At 35.9% G+C, this 14266-nt stretch overlaps 1 protein-coding gene across 7 annotated transcripts in view; it reads left to right on the top strand.

Moving 5' to 3' along the window:
- The window catches only part of LOC106056078 (pleckstrin homology domain-containing family G member 5-like), a 290847-nt gene that overhangs the window by 90827 nt on the left and 185754 nt on the right, over positions 1–14266 (top strand). The window lies entirely within an intron of this gene.

Below are 14266 nucleotides of genomic sequence, written 5' to 3'. Positions count from 1 at the left end.
ACATTAAATCACATATCACATGTCTCGACCTAATTCTCTACTTATTTTATTATTATTTTTTTTTTTTTGCGATTTAAGTTAAAATTTGAAGATAAGAGTTGATTGGCGTCTAGAAAGATAAAGAATCGTTTTAAAAAATTGCCTACCTGGCTAAATGTCTACCTGGCTACATAACTACCCTGCTACATGTCTATCTTGCTACATGCCTACCAGATGTTTTAATTCTTGAGTAATTGTTAAATATTGTAATAGCCTTATCTTAATTCAATTATTAAAATGCAAGCAGGAATGTTTAATTTCCTGTATGCAAGTCTTATATAAATTTACTATTGTTAAACAACCTAGTATTCTAGTGCTAACTAGAGCTTGAGATAAATTTTAATAGAATGATAACTAGACGATTGGACTTGGTAAGCTAGTAGAAGTAAACTAACATTCTTGACCATTTTTTGTTCTTACAGTATTAAGAAAATGAGCCTTGTTTTAATTTAAAATTATAAACTGACGCTAACTAGCAGACATCTGCATTGAATAATGTAAATCTGTATTATGCATGTCTAGTTTTTTTAAAACACGTTTGGCCGAGGGCTACCAAAATAAAATCTAGTTGTGATCCATTCAGACTGGAGAATCATCATGTTTTATGTATGAACTTGAGCTGGGCATACTCCGATTGTGTGTGTGTGTGTGTGTGTGTGGCATGTGTGTGGTGTGTGTGTGTGTGTGTGTGTGTGGTGTGTGGTTTAGCACAATCATGTTTCATTTGGAACATCACATCACCACAATGGTCTTTTGGTGTTTGACATCCTCTAGTTGCAAAATGGAAGTTGTCTTTTTACTTTTTACTTTTGCCTATTCCTTAGTCACTTGGACCGTTGGGGCACCATACAAGATCAGTATCGACCGTGTTTCTTCATTCCGCTCTGTCTTCTGCCTTAGAAAGTCTATCAATGGCAGGCCCGTCCATTCTTTTGTGTTATCTTCCCTTAGCTTTTTCTATCTGCCTCTTCTACTTTTTCCTGGTACTGTTCCCTGAAGTAAAGGTCTCTGCTACCCCGAACCTTATAATATGGCCATAGATATTTAGCTTGCAGGTCATCGTAGGGTCCAATCGCTGCAGTCAACCTGTCTCTAATCTCATGGTTTGTAATGCGGTCTTTAAATGTGGAATTTGTCGTAGCATATGAAATGAGAAATGAGCCTCTATCTTTGCATCTTATTAAGTACTCAACATATTTGTGTTTATGTATTAGTAAGCTGTGGATCTGTGTTTTACGTATTATTGCTTTCTGGTCTTCGATCCTGAAATGTCTTTAGATTTCGTAATTTTTCTAATAGTAGGCTACTATTCGATCCCAGATCTTAAATGCAACTACAAATTGCATGTTTGAACTACTTGCCTTTAAGCTACACTTCTAATACTTAAACTTAGTAAACGAAGTTCATTTTAATTAATCTGTTGATCCCCCCCCCCATCCCCACTTTCATCTTTTTGACCTCACACACAAATACTTTCTGAATGCTTGAACATGTAAAAGTTTCTCTACCTTTAAAAAGTACTTTTATTTACGGCTTAATAAGTCACATACTGTTGTCATGTCTCCTAATCCTGATTTTGTATGTTAATTCATGAAATGCAATATGGCATTTATTTTATTAAAATCAATCTTACTGCATGTTCCAAAAATATAGTAAAGTAAACATTTTTTGTTCATTGAAAAAAATTTGTCCACAGTGAGTATCGAACCTATGACATTCACGTTATTACAAAGTGCGACTAACACTGTCATTATTTTCCGTAGGTCCCCATTAAATCAATAAACATCTTTATATCTTCATTTCTCTTTATATCTTCATCTCTCTTTATCTTTATATATTCATCTCTCTTCATCTTTATATCTTCATCTCTCTTTATCTTTATATCTTCATCTCTCTTTATCTTTATATCTTCATCTCTCTTTATCTTTATATCTTCATCTCTCTTTACCTTTATATCTTCATCTCTCTTTATCTTTATATCTTCATCTCTCTTTATCTTTATATCTTCATCTCTCTTTATCTTTATATCTTCATCTCTCTTTATATATCTTCATTTCTCTTTATCTTTATATCTTCATCACTCTTTATCTTTATATCTTCATCTCCTGTATTTTTTTTCTTCCTTTTTGTAATTAAACACACGTTCGCACCATTTTACTTTCACACAGTGGCTGATTACTGTCGACATCAGTTAAAGCTTCTGATGAAGCAAAGCTTTTATCTCGAGACATCAAAGTTTCTCTTTGTCTATTTACAAATATATTACAAAATCTGTGAATAAACAGAAAAACACATTTCAACAAATTAATGGCTGACAATAAAATTACTATTTTTCACGAGAGTCTAGGGACATTGAAAATAATCTTAAAAAAAAAAAAGAAAAATAAATTCAAAATAGTATCAACATATCTGGCATAAGTTACTTGAAAATACATAACGGATAATTGAGGTCAATATTTGAGATTAGCCAGTTTTAGAAATATTTCAATTTAATCAGCGCCGGGGTCTATATGACACCATGGTTTCACAGCAGGGTTAATCCGATAAGAATGAGATTTACCTCTGTCTTTTTCAATTTTAATCGCATCTGTCCTACATTAAAAGATGTCTACGCTCTAGGAGCTTACACTATATTGACTTTGTCTATACTGGTCTATGTGTACGCTCTAGGACTCTAGGAGCTTATATTATATTGACTTTGTCTATACTGGTCTATGTGTGCGCTCTAGGACTCTAGGAGCTTATATTATATTGTCTTTGTCTATACTGGTCTATGTGTACGCTCTAGGAGTGTATACTATATTGACTTTGTCTATACTGGTCTATGTGTACGCTCTAGGACTCTAGGAGCTTATACTATATTGTCTTTGTCTATACTGGTCTATGTGTACGCTCTAGGAGTGTATACTATATTGACTTTGTCTATACTGGTCTATGTGTACGCTCTAGGACCCTTGGAGTTTATACTATATTGACTTTGTCTATACAGGTCTATGTACCGACTCAACCAATACAAAAGAGCATATATCATTTCTTAGTTCCTCTATCTTCTACCATTTCTAGTGTTCTAACATATTTCTAATATTATTTACCCACCAGCTTTACTAGAGGTTCTCAAACTTTTTTTGACGCCGGGATCCTTTATATAATCAAAACTTGCCCTCGGGCCCTAAATGAAAAACCTACATAAATAAATATTGTATAAGTACAATGTAAAAAAAAATAAATAACACCCCTTATGGTCCGCGGAAAGTTTGAGAACCATTGAGCTATACTCCATATTTAGCATAGAATAGAGATAACTACATATAGATCTACAATCATTTAACCCCAAATACAAAGCAACTGTTTAGATTCGCTTGAAATTTAAACACAAATAAAAATGTTTGCAGCCTTAAGGGTTTGTTTTTTTCTCCCCATAAAAAAATGTTTTTGCCTCAGAGCTAAAAGGTTGGATAGATACGTGACAAAGGTAGGGCATAGAGAGGAGCAGCTTTCGGGGGAGGGGCTCACACAGGGAAGACCTGATTAATAGGGGGTCTATAGAAGTGGGAATCACATGGGACACCCGATGAAGAGGGGTCTATAGAAATTAGGATCACCTGAAGGATGTGTTAAATTTGGCTAAGGAAACAACTTACGTATCTGAACTTGGGTCAGAAAATGTTAGCGCGTGATTTGTTTCTTGAAAAAAAATCAATGAATAATTAACACAAATTATGGTGGCAATGATTTCTCTGCTCGTATTACATATATGTATGTAGATAGTCTGTACCTATGTGATGTAAAAGCATTTTAAAAGTTCTTTAGGTAACGCTGTGATAGTGTCTAGTATGGAATCAAATTCTGAATGCGTGTTTCTATTCGTAATACTGACAAACTTTCAAATTTAGTTATTTTTAATCCAATTTCTCTTTTTCACCCAAAAAATATTTGGACACAATGGCGTGGTTAGTAGGTGCAATGGGAGAGGCACGCACAAGGTGACACCAAAGGCCATAAATAAAAATAGTTCATTAGTTAATCAAAAAAGACTATTTGTTTATATAATTGACATACGTTTGATACATGAAGAAGGCTCCACACTCTACACATTTAAATAATGAGATATATCATTTGGAAAAGGAATTTATTTCTGTAAGGGGCACTATCCGCTGACCGAACTTGATGAGACGAAACCTCGTCACCACTATGTCTGGACATTTTTTTGTTTTAACTTTCAAACTGATTTCTTCGTCTTTCCATTCTTTATGTTTTCCTTCTTTCTTTTTCTCTTCTCTCATACCTTCAAATACTAGTGCTACTAAAGCATTGAATGGGTTGCATGAGTCAGCCAGGAAAAACAATGACATGGCAGAATTTAAGTGATTGATTAACTTGCATGGCTAAATTGACCTAGAAACCACGAGTAGTATGTAATCATCTTCTTTTTTTTGAAGTAATGTCTGTATATTATAAGATAGTGTTACCTTTCACGTTTATCCACTTTGAGCCTACATTCAGTTGGACTTGGGTCACGTGACTTCTGACCTTATCTTATGTGATATCATACGTCATACTAAGTGTCGCCTGTTTGTGCGTTTTGTCTAGAATGATAATAACAAAAAAGAATTATACCAGATTCCTTTTTTTTTCTCTTTTTAACTTTAAGTGGATTATTGGGGCTGTGGGAGTTGAACTCTAGCGAACAATTTGTGTCTTTAAGTGTCTCAGTGACCCCTCTCTCTATTCTTTCTCCATCTCCTATCTCCCACTCTCTCTCTCTCAATCTGTCTCCTTCTCTCTTTCACTACCTTACTCTCCCTCTTCCCCTCCTCTATGTCCTTCTCTCTTCCTCACTCTTACGCTCTCTCTCACTCTTTCTCCCACATTCTCTTTCTCTCTCTCTCTCTCTCTCTCTCGCTCTCTAACGCTCTCCCTCTCTCTCTCTCTCACTCTCTAATGCTCTCTCTCTCTCTCACTCTCTAACGCTCTCTCTCTCTCTCTCTCTCACTCTCTAATGCTCTCTCTCTCTCTATTCGTGTATGTGTTGGCTTATCAATGATAATACAAAACCGTGTACAGATGTACACTTCATTTTCACGTTTCTAATACGCTTGGATGTGTACACTATCAATTGTAAAAATACATACAACCCAACCACAACGCCCACTAGATGCAACCTGTTAAGATCTGGTGATTAACTTTAGTGACATGCACTTTGGTAGCAGCCAGACGTCAAATCACATCAGATCGTATGGTCATCGCCCATGTCTAACCTCTAGTGCATGGCGTGCCCTGGGGGACCTAGACAAGATCAAACAAAAGCACAACGTGGTGTAGCGTGCTTTTTATGGTCAGTTCACCAAAGATCTAAGTAAAGCTCAGTTCAATAAAAAAAAAAGGTACCTTCAGGGCTTAAGAGAAAGGACCTTAAATATTTGTGATAAGAAATGGAATATGTATTAGGGAGCTTTACTGTCCGCTTCTTTGTTATCTTCTGATATACTGTAGAGTTAGTTTAATAAATATTCACAAGTGTAATGCACACAATATATCAGATTAATTCCTAAAGATAATAAAGATTTTTTATTATAATAGAGATGGACTTTCATTCTTTGACAATGCCAAGGTCGAGATTCGTTAGTAGAAACCAAATACACTGGAGACAGCTTAACATTGTCCACAGTGGAATTTTCTGGTGATATGGCAGGCCCGCATCAGTTCTGACCTCTGGCTGGTAACAAGAATCTTCAAAGGCAGTGGTTCTCAACCTTTTTAGTTCCGCGACCCCCTTATATAATTTCCCACTAGGCGGCGACTCCCAACCGTAATTTTATTTTCGTTTACAGATAAAACAAATTTGTGCTCATAATAAAAATTTTTAAAAGTGTTATTATTCAGACTTGCATTTATTTACTTTTCTATTGTGTATTCACACTATTGTGACACAATACATGTTGCACGTCAATAATAGTACGAAGGTTGAGTTTGTTTCTGTTCCACCAGATCAGGAATTCAGTAGCACAATGAATGTCATCTTCTGCTTCAAGTCTGCCTCAAGAACTGGGACTTAATAACTAACAAGCTGGAAAACCTTTCTGCGCAAAGATTTGTTCTTGGAAATGGAAGAAGAAGGCGCAACACTATCCCAAACAGAACGGGATAGGAACTAGTTTGAATACTAACTTCGGTTCAGATATGCTGGTCACAGCACGTTAGAATGGACACACAAAGAACTTCTAATGATAAATAGACGAAAAGAATCATAATCTTAAGGGGGGGGGGGAAGTCCTAAGGCGACACCCGGGGGGGGGAAGGGTCTAAGGCGACCCCTGGCAATTTGTCATTCGACCCCCGAGGTGGTCGCGATCCGCAGGTTGAGAGCCCCTGTTCTAAGGGATGTTTAGGGCCTCGTGGTCCGTTGTCACTATCCCTTCGGCTGGTGTAACAACAGGGTATATTGTTATTGTAGTTAACTTCCATAGTCGCAATATCTCTGAATTTACATTCTCATACTTTGAACTTTTTCATTTTCAGTTGTTATTTTTTCTACGATGTGACGTAGTGTTACTGTGATATCAGTTATTATTATTACAATATACTGTTCTATGTATGACTTTGATATTCGAAATTGATATTCGAAATCATGTTTTTTCACAGACTATTGTGTTGTAATGGTACTTAGACTTGGCTAGTGAGCATAAATTATAGCCTACCATGTAACATGTAACTATCCGTCTCTTATTTACATAATATTACATCATAGGAAACGTGCCTATCATATATCAGTGGTTCTCAAACTGTGGACCGCGGATCCCCACCCAGGGGTATGAATTTAAAAAAAAAATGTTTTACTTAATTTTTTTTTTGTTTCTTTAAAATTAAAATAAAAGAACGAGTTCAGAATTTTTTATATTTTTAAAAAATATTATGTGAAGGTTTTTGAACAGCTTTGACTCCTAAGTTGTAATCATACAATACGGGGTACACTTGTTAGTCTTCTGGTTGAGCCGACAGATTTATTGCTATTATAATTTAATTATTTTTTAAATCCTGCATTAAAAATGTTTGCTTTGTTAAATACGTTTTAAGAAGTTTCTTCAGAACTAAGGATCATTATGACTTTCTTCAGGACTAAGGATCATTATGACTTTATTCAGAACTAACGATCATTATGACTTTCTTCAGGACTAAGGATCATTATGACTTTATTCAGAACTAAGGATCATTATGACTTTCTTCAGGACTAAGGATTATTATGACTTTCTTCAGGACTAAGGATCATTATGACTTTCTTCAGGACTAAGGATCATTATGACTTTCTTCAGGACTAAGGATCATTATGACTTTCTTCAGGACTAAGGATTATTATGACTTTCTTCAGGACTAAGGATCATTATGACTTTCTTCAGAACTAAGGATCATTATGACTTTCTTCAGGACTAAGGATCATATGACTTTCTTCAGGACTAAGGATTATTATGACTTTCTTCAGGACTAAGGATCATTATGACTTTCTTCAGAACTAAGGATCATTATGACTTTCTTTAGAACTAAGGATCATTATGACTTTCTTCAGGACTAAGGATCATTATGACTTTCTTCAGAACTAAGGATCATTATGACTTTCTTCAGAACTAAGGATCATTATGACTTTCTTTAGAATTAAGGATCATTATGACTTTCTTCAGGACTAAGGATCATTAAGACTTTCTTCAGGACTAAGGATCATTATGACTTTCTTCAGAACTAAGGATCATTATGACTACTTCCGAACTAAGAATCATTATGACTTTCTTCAGAACTAAGAATCATTATGACTTTCTTCAGAACTAAGGATCATTATGTCTTTCTTCAGAACTAAGGATCATTATGACTTTCTTTAGAACTAAGGATCATTATGACTTTCTTAAGGACTATGGATCATTATGACTTTCTTCAGAACTAAGGATCATTATGACTTTCTTCAGAACTAAGGATCATTATGACTTTCTTCAGAACTAAGGATCATTATGACTTTCTTTAGAGCTAAGGATCATTATGACTTTCTTCAGAACTAAGGATCATTATGACTTTCTTCAGGACTAAGGATCATTATGAATTTATTCAGAACTAAGGATCATTATGACTTTCTTCAGAACTAAGGATCATTATGACTACTTCAGAACTAAGGATCATTATGAATTTCTTCAGAACTAAGGATCATTATGACTTTCTTCAGGACTAAGGATCATTATGACTTTTTTTCAGAACTAAGGATCATTATGACTTTCTTCAGAACTAAGGATCATTATGACTTTCTTCAGAACTAAGGATAATCATGACTTTCTTCAGGACAATAAATGATGTCAGCGAGCAGGGGTCGAACTGGACACCATTATTAAGACATCCTTTAAGCGTATACCACACGACCAGTTCACGAATATTCTGAGATCTTGTGCATTGATCACTGAAAACAAAAAATAAAGAGAAGAGCACTCCTTTCCTACCTTGTGATCTATAGGGCTAATAATCTAAAGGTCATCAATTTCTTTGACATACGGTTGACGAGGAGGTCATTTGGTCAGCACAGCGATGTACCACCTTTAATTTTCCTACAAATGTCGGGTTCGCTTTGGGCGTCCTCCAAATCTTAAAGTTTAAAAATCACAGACTTCACCGAGATTGGAACCCGAGACTCCTCAATGCGGAAGTTAGACTCTCTTCCATTGAGCCACCACACCCTGTGTATGTTTGTTTATGTAGTGCCTGGACTGAGGATACTCTTGTTTATATGTGTGATAGTGTGTGCTTGTATGTAATAGTGGGTGATAGTGTGTGGATGTATGTAATAGTGGGTGATAGTGTGTGCTTGTATGTAATAGTATGTGATAGTGTGTGCATGTATGTAATAGTGGGTGATAGTGTGTCGATGTATGTAATAGTGGGTGATAGTGTGTGCTTGTATGTAATAGTGGGTGATAGTGTGTGGATGTATGTAATAGTGGGTGATAGTGTGTGCTTGTATGTAATAGTATGTGATAGTGTGTGCATGTATGTAATAGTGGCTGCTAGATCGTCTCCTGTTCCCTTCCCAGAGCTCCTTTGTCTGCTTGAATGTGCATTAATTTTTTTTTCATGCCCTTTGACCTTTTGCATGATGTCCGTGCACAGTTTTTAATGTAACACATTAGAGGCCCAGCCACAGTCCACTCCCACACATATGCACACACATACGTGCACAAACACAGAATTAACGCATGCGCCACCAAACTCAGACCGATCCCCCAAATAGCCCCAAGGATTTTGATTTCAAATCTTCCCTGCTCGCTTCTTTTATCTCTATCGAAAAAAAGAAATAAAAAACATGCCAGTGGACCAGCGTTTGTGATTGTGTGTGTGTGTGTCTAAGAAATGTTGCCTATATTGCCGAAATGTTTCTTCTCTGAAAAAAAAAAGATATTTAAAAAACTCAACACTTTCTTCTATTCTTTATTGTATTGTGGATCTCAATCTACTAGATTTGAACATTACCACGCAACGTGGAACTGAGACGCTTCAGCTATAACTCCCTAATATAACTCATAATCCTGTCCAGTGTCATTTTACGTCTCAAAAGAATATCTTTTCCCTTTGCAACTTCTTGTGTGACTAAAGAGACCAATCCTTGATACACAGCTGAGGTCGCAGGTTAAGCAACTTATAATTAAACTCCTAATATAACCCGTATTATAACTCCTAATATAACTTCTAATATAGCACATAATTTAACTCATAACATAACTCCTAATTTAAAACCTAATATAATTTCTAATATAACACTTAATATAACTTCCAATATAACTCCCAATATAACTCCGAATATTATTCCTAATATAACTCCTAATATAACACCTAACATTACTCGTTATATAACTCCTAATATAACTCGTAATATAACTCCTACTATAACACCTAATATTATATTTCGAAACCTTCAAAACATAGTTTATTAACGGATGGGCTTCACTGCATTGGATATGTAGACCAATCATTTCCAATAGGGGATCAAATCATTGATCACCAACGATTATTTGTTTGGGTATTACAACCACATACAACTGCTTTTAAATAGCGGCGCTAGGTATTCCTGGGCCGTCCATTCTTCCTCTTTTCTTCGGGGTTCTAGGTTATGGCTTGCCTTGTCGGATGCAGGCTTGCGAAGGGTGTGACCTATCCATCGCCAGCTTCTCTGAAGGATATAAAGCTTCAATGGGCATCGTTCTTTGCCACAGTTCCGCATTGGAGATTTTGTCTGGACAGCGGATCATAAGAATTTTCTGCAGGCAGATATTGATGAATACCTTGACCGTAATCCGTGAAGAATTAGTCACAGCAACGTAAGGCCCCTTTAAGGAACGGCGTGGCGAATGAGACAGTTTAGCAGAGCTAATCTTTCATTCTCCCTGCTTGCAGCGCCTGTTCACTAAAACGTGATGTGGGAGACCTCAGAGGAAATGTTCCACCTCAGCCTGTCTTTCCTAATATACGTTTCAACGTGGGCAAAATACCTGGATGATACCTGGGGTGTACCCTATAGCAGGCCAGACTTATAAAGCAATAAAGCCCAAAGCACAAATCTCTATTGAATGTTTGGGTGCTGCAACCGAACTATTTGATCTAACTATTCTACTCCCAGTAGGCCTAAGACTTTATCTAGATAGTTAAACCTATCAAAAAACACAAGTAACTGTACTTGAGACCACTGTCAGTTCTAAACACAATTTAGATTATATCTTAACATAGACAATGTTAGCTGTTTCTTTATCAGTAAGCTTCAATGTGACTCATTATAAACTTTTAGTATTAAGTGATTGTTTCTGCCAACAATAATTTTGGATGGCTGCCTGGTCGTTCACGTTCGGTTTACGCGCTGGACTGTCGTTCGGACTTATCGATGGTCCCAGGTTCAAACCCTGCCCGCTCCCATCCCCCATCGTCCTTTGGGAGATTTGGACTAGGAAGTAAATTATCTTCAACTCTGAAGGAACATCCGAAACATGGAAAATATTTTACAAACAAATATTATTTCAGTTCCTCTTTCTGTCCATGTCACTTGCTGCCAACTATAAAAACTAAATATTCTTCGAAGACGTGAACATCAGACTATAAGAACTAAATATGTCAGTTCCTCTAGGGCGAAGAACAACAGAGATATAAACATCAGACTATAAGAACTAAATATGTCAGTTCCTCTAGGGCGAAGAACAACATCAGACTATAAGAACTAAATATGTCAGTTCCTCTAGGGCGAAGAACAACAGAGATATAAACATCAGACTATAAGAACTAAATATGTCAGTTCCTCTAGGGCGAAGAACAACATCAGACTATAAGAACTAAATATGTCAGTTCATCTAGGGCGAAGAACAACATCAGACTATAAGAACTAAACATGTCAGTTCATCTAGGGCGAAGAACAACATCAGACTATAAGAACTAAATATGTCAGTTCATCTAGGGCGAAGAACAACATCAGACTATAAGAACTAAATATGTCAGTTCATCTAGGGCGAAGAACAACAGAGATATAAACATCAGACTATAAGAACTAAATATGTCAGTTCCTCTAGGGCGAAGAACAACAGAGATATAAACATCAGACTATAAGAACTAAATATGTCAGTTCATCTAGGGCGAAGAACAACATCAGACTATAAGAACTAAATATGTCAGTTCATCTAGGGCGAAGAACAACATCAGACTATAAGAACTAAATATGTCAGTTCATCTAGGGCGAAGAACAACATCAGACTATAAGAACTAAATATGTCAGTTCATCTAGGGCGAAGAACAACAGAGATATAAACATCAGACTATAAGAACTAAATATGTCAGTTCCTCTAGGGCGAAGAACAACAGAGATATAAACATCAGACTATAAGAACTAAATATGTCAGTTCCTCTAGGGCGAAGAACAACATCAGACTATAAGAACTAAATATGTCATTTCCTCTAGGGCGAAGAACAACATCAGACTATAAGAACTAAATATGTCAGTTTCTCTAGGGCGAAGAACAACATCAGACTATAAGAACTAAATATGTCAGTTCCTCTAGGGCGAAGAACAACAGAGATATAAACATCAGACTATAAGAACTAAATATGTCAGTTCCTCTAGGGCGAAGAACAACAGAGATATAAACATCAGACTATAAGAACTAAATATGTCAGTTCCTCTAGGGCGAAGAACAACATCAGACTATAAGAACTAAATATGTCAGTTCCTCTAGGGCGAAGAACAACATCAGACTATAAGAACTAAATATGTCAGTTCATCTAGGGCGAAGAACAACAGAGATATAAACATCAGACTATAAGAACTAAATATGTCAGTTCCTCTAGGGCGAAGAACAACATCAGACTATAAGAACTAAATATGTCAGTTCCTCTAGGGCGAAGAACAACATCAGACTATAAGAACTAAATATGTCAGTTCCTCTAGGGCGAAGAACAACAGAGATATAAACATCAGACTATAAGAACTAAATATGTCAGTTCCTCTAGGGCGAAGAACAACATCAGACTATAAGAACTAAATATGTCAGTTCATCTAGGGCGAAGAACAACAGAGATATAAACATCAGACTATAAGAACTAAATATGTCAGTTCCTCTAGGGCGAAGAACAACAGAGATATAAACATCAGACTATAAGAACTAAATATGTCAGTTCCTCTAGGGCGAAGAACAACATCAGACTATAAGAACTAAATATGTCAGTTCCTCTAGGGCGAAGAACAACATCAGACTATAAGAACTAAATATGTCATTTCCTCTAGGGCGAAGAACAACATCAGACTATAAGAACTAAATATGTCAGTTCCTCTAGGGCGAAGAACAACATCAGACTATAAGAACTAAATATGTCAGTTCCTCTAGGGCGAAGAACAACAGAGATATAAACATCAGACTATAAGAACTAAATATGTCAGTTCCTCTAGGGCGAAGAACAACAGAGATATAAACATCAGACTATAAGAACTAAATATGTCAGTTCCTCTAGGGCGAAGAACAACAGAGATATAAACATCAGACGGTCTTTACTTTTATTTTAGTTTTTATTTACTTTTTTAGATACACTTTTTCTTTACCGCATCGTTTATTGACCTAAATTGTTTCTACCTATCGAAATATCTACTCCTTCTCTCTTTATAGGCAGCGTTTTTCTGTTTCGACTTTCGACCTGACTGTGTGCCCGACACCCCCCAGTTAAAACTGAACAAGAAAAAGCCCTTAGGTTAACTAAGGTAAAAGACAGGCACATGGCGACACCGACATGATCTCGCCCCTCCCTTTCTGTTTGTATGTATTGTATTGATTAGCTGAATTAATCCTATTATTGGAGGTGAACCAATTGAATTGGAAGTCTAACTGGTTTACTCTACGTCTAGATCTAAATATTTACAGAATAATAATAGAATCTAGTCTTCAGAATAGCTACTTAGCGAGGAAGAAATATGATTAGATCTCTAAACGATGGCTGATTATTGACTAGTCGTAAGATACCATCGTAATTGAGTTTTATTTATGCGTTCAAACATATCAAATTTAATATTCGGGGACAAATGGTGGAAGAGGTAGAGCCTGTGGAGATAGAGCCCTGGTATTTGAAAAACTTTGTACGAATAAAGAGGGGAAATTATTTTTATGGACTTTTGCTATATTCATTAATTTACGTCTAGTAATCCACTATTATTTTTGTGTGATCAATCTTTTTTTTTAAATTTCATACAATATTTGACCTATTTATTGATTACAATAAAACTTCCGGTCTTCAGATATTCATATTCATAAATATGTTTTTAACAAAACTTTCGCTTTTTTCCCTCTTTCTACCAGCTCCGCGCTATTAATATAACTTTAAACCCTTTGTTATATATGATTTTATATTTGTTTACTAATTTACCACTTTAAACAGACTACTGAAGACGATCCCTGCAGGGAAAATACTTTCCATACTAAGAGTTTGATAAGTCTTTCTTGTACCTATAATTTCAAAACTTTTGAAACAATTCTCACAGAGTCCACATAAAGAATGTCTACTTTTTGGCTAAAGCGATAGACACAGACTGTTCCTAAAATCTAGGAACATGAAGCGGCCCTCGTTAATTAATGAACAAAATTTAAGGGACTGACAACAATGCAGATACAGTAACAGTTGCAACAACAAAGATATAGAAATAATAAGAACTTCTAAAAAAAAAAAAGGGGGAAAGCTTCAAATC

Source organism: Biomphalaria glabrata, chromosome 13 (assembly GCF_947242115.1).
Source record: "Biomphalaria glabrata chromosome 13, xgBioGlab47.1, whole genome shotgun sequence".
NCBI classification, from domain to species: Eukaryota; Metazoa; Mollusca; class Gastropoda; family Planorbidae; genus Biomphalaria; species Biomphalaria glabrata.
This window is presented reverse-complemented; position numbering and strand designations above follow the sequence as displayed.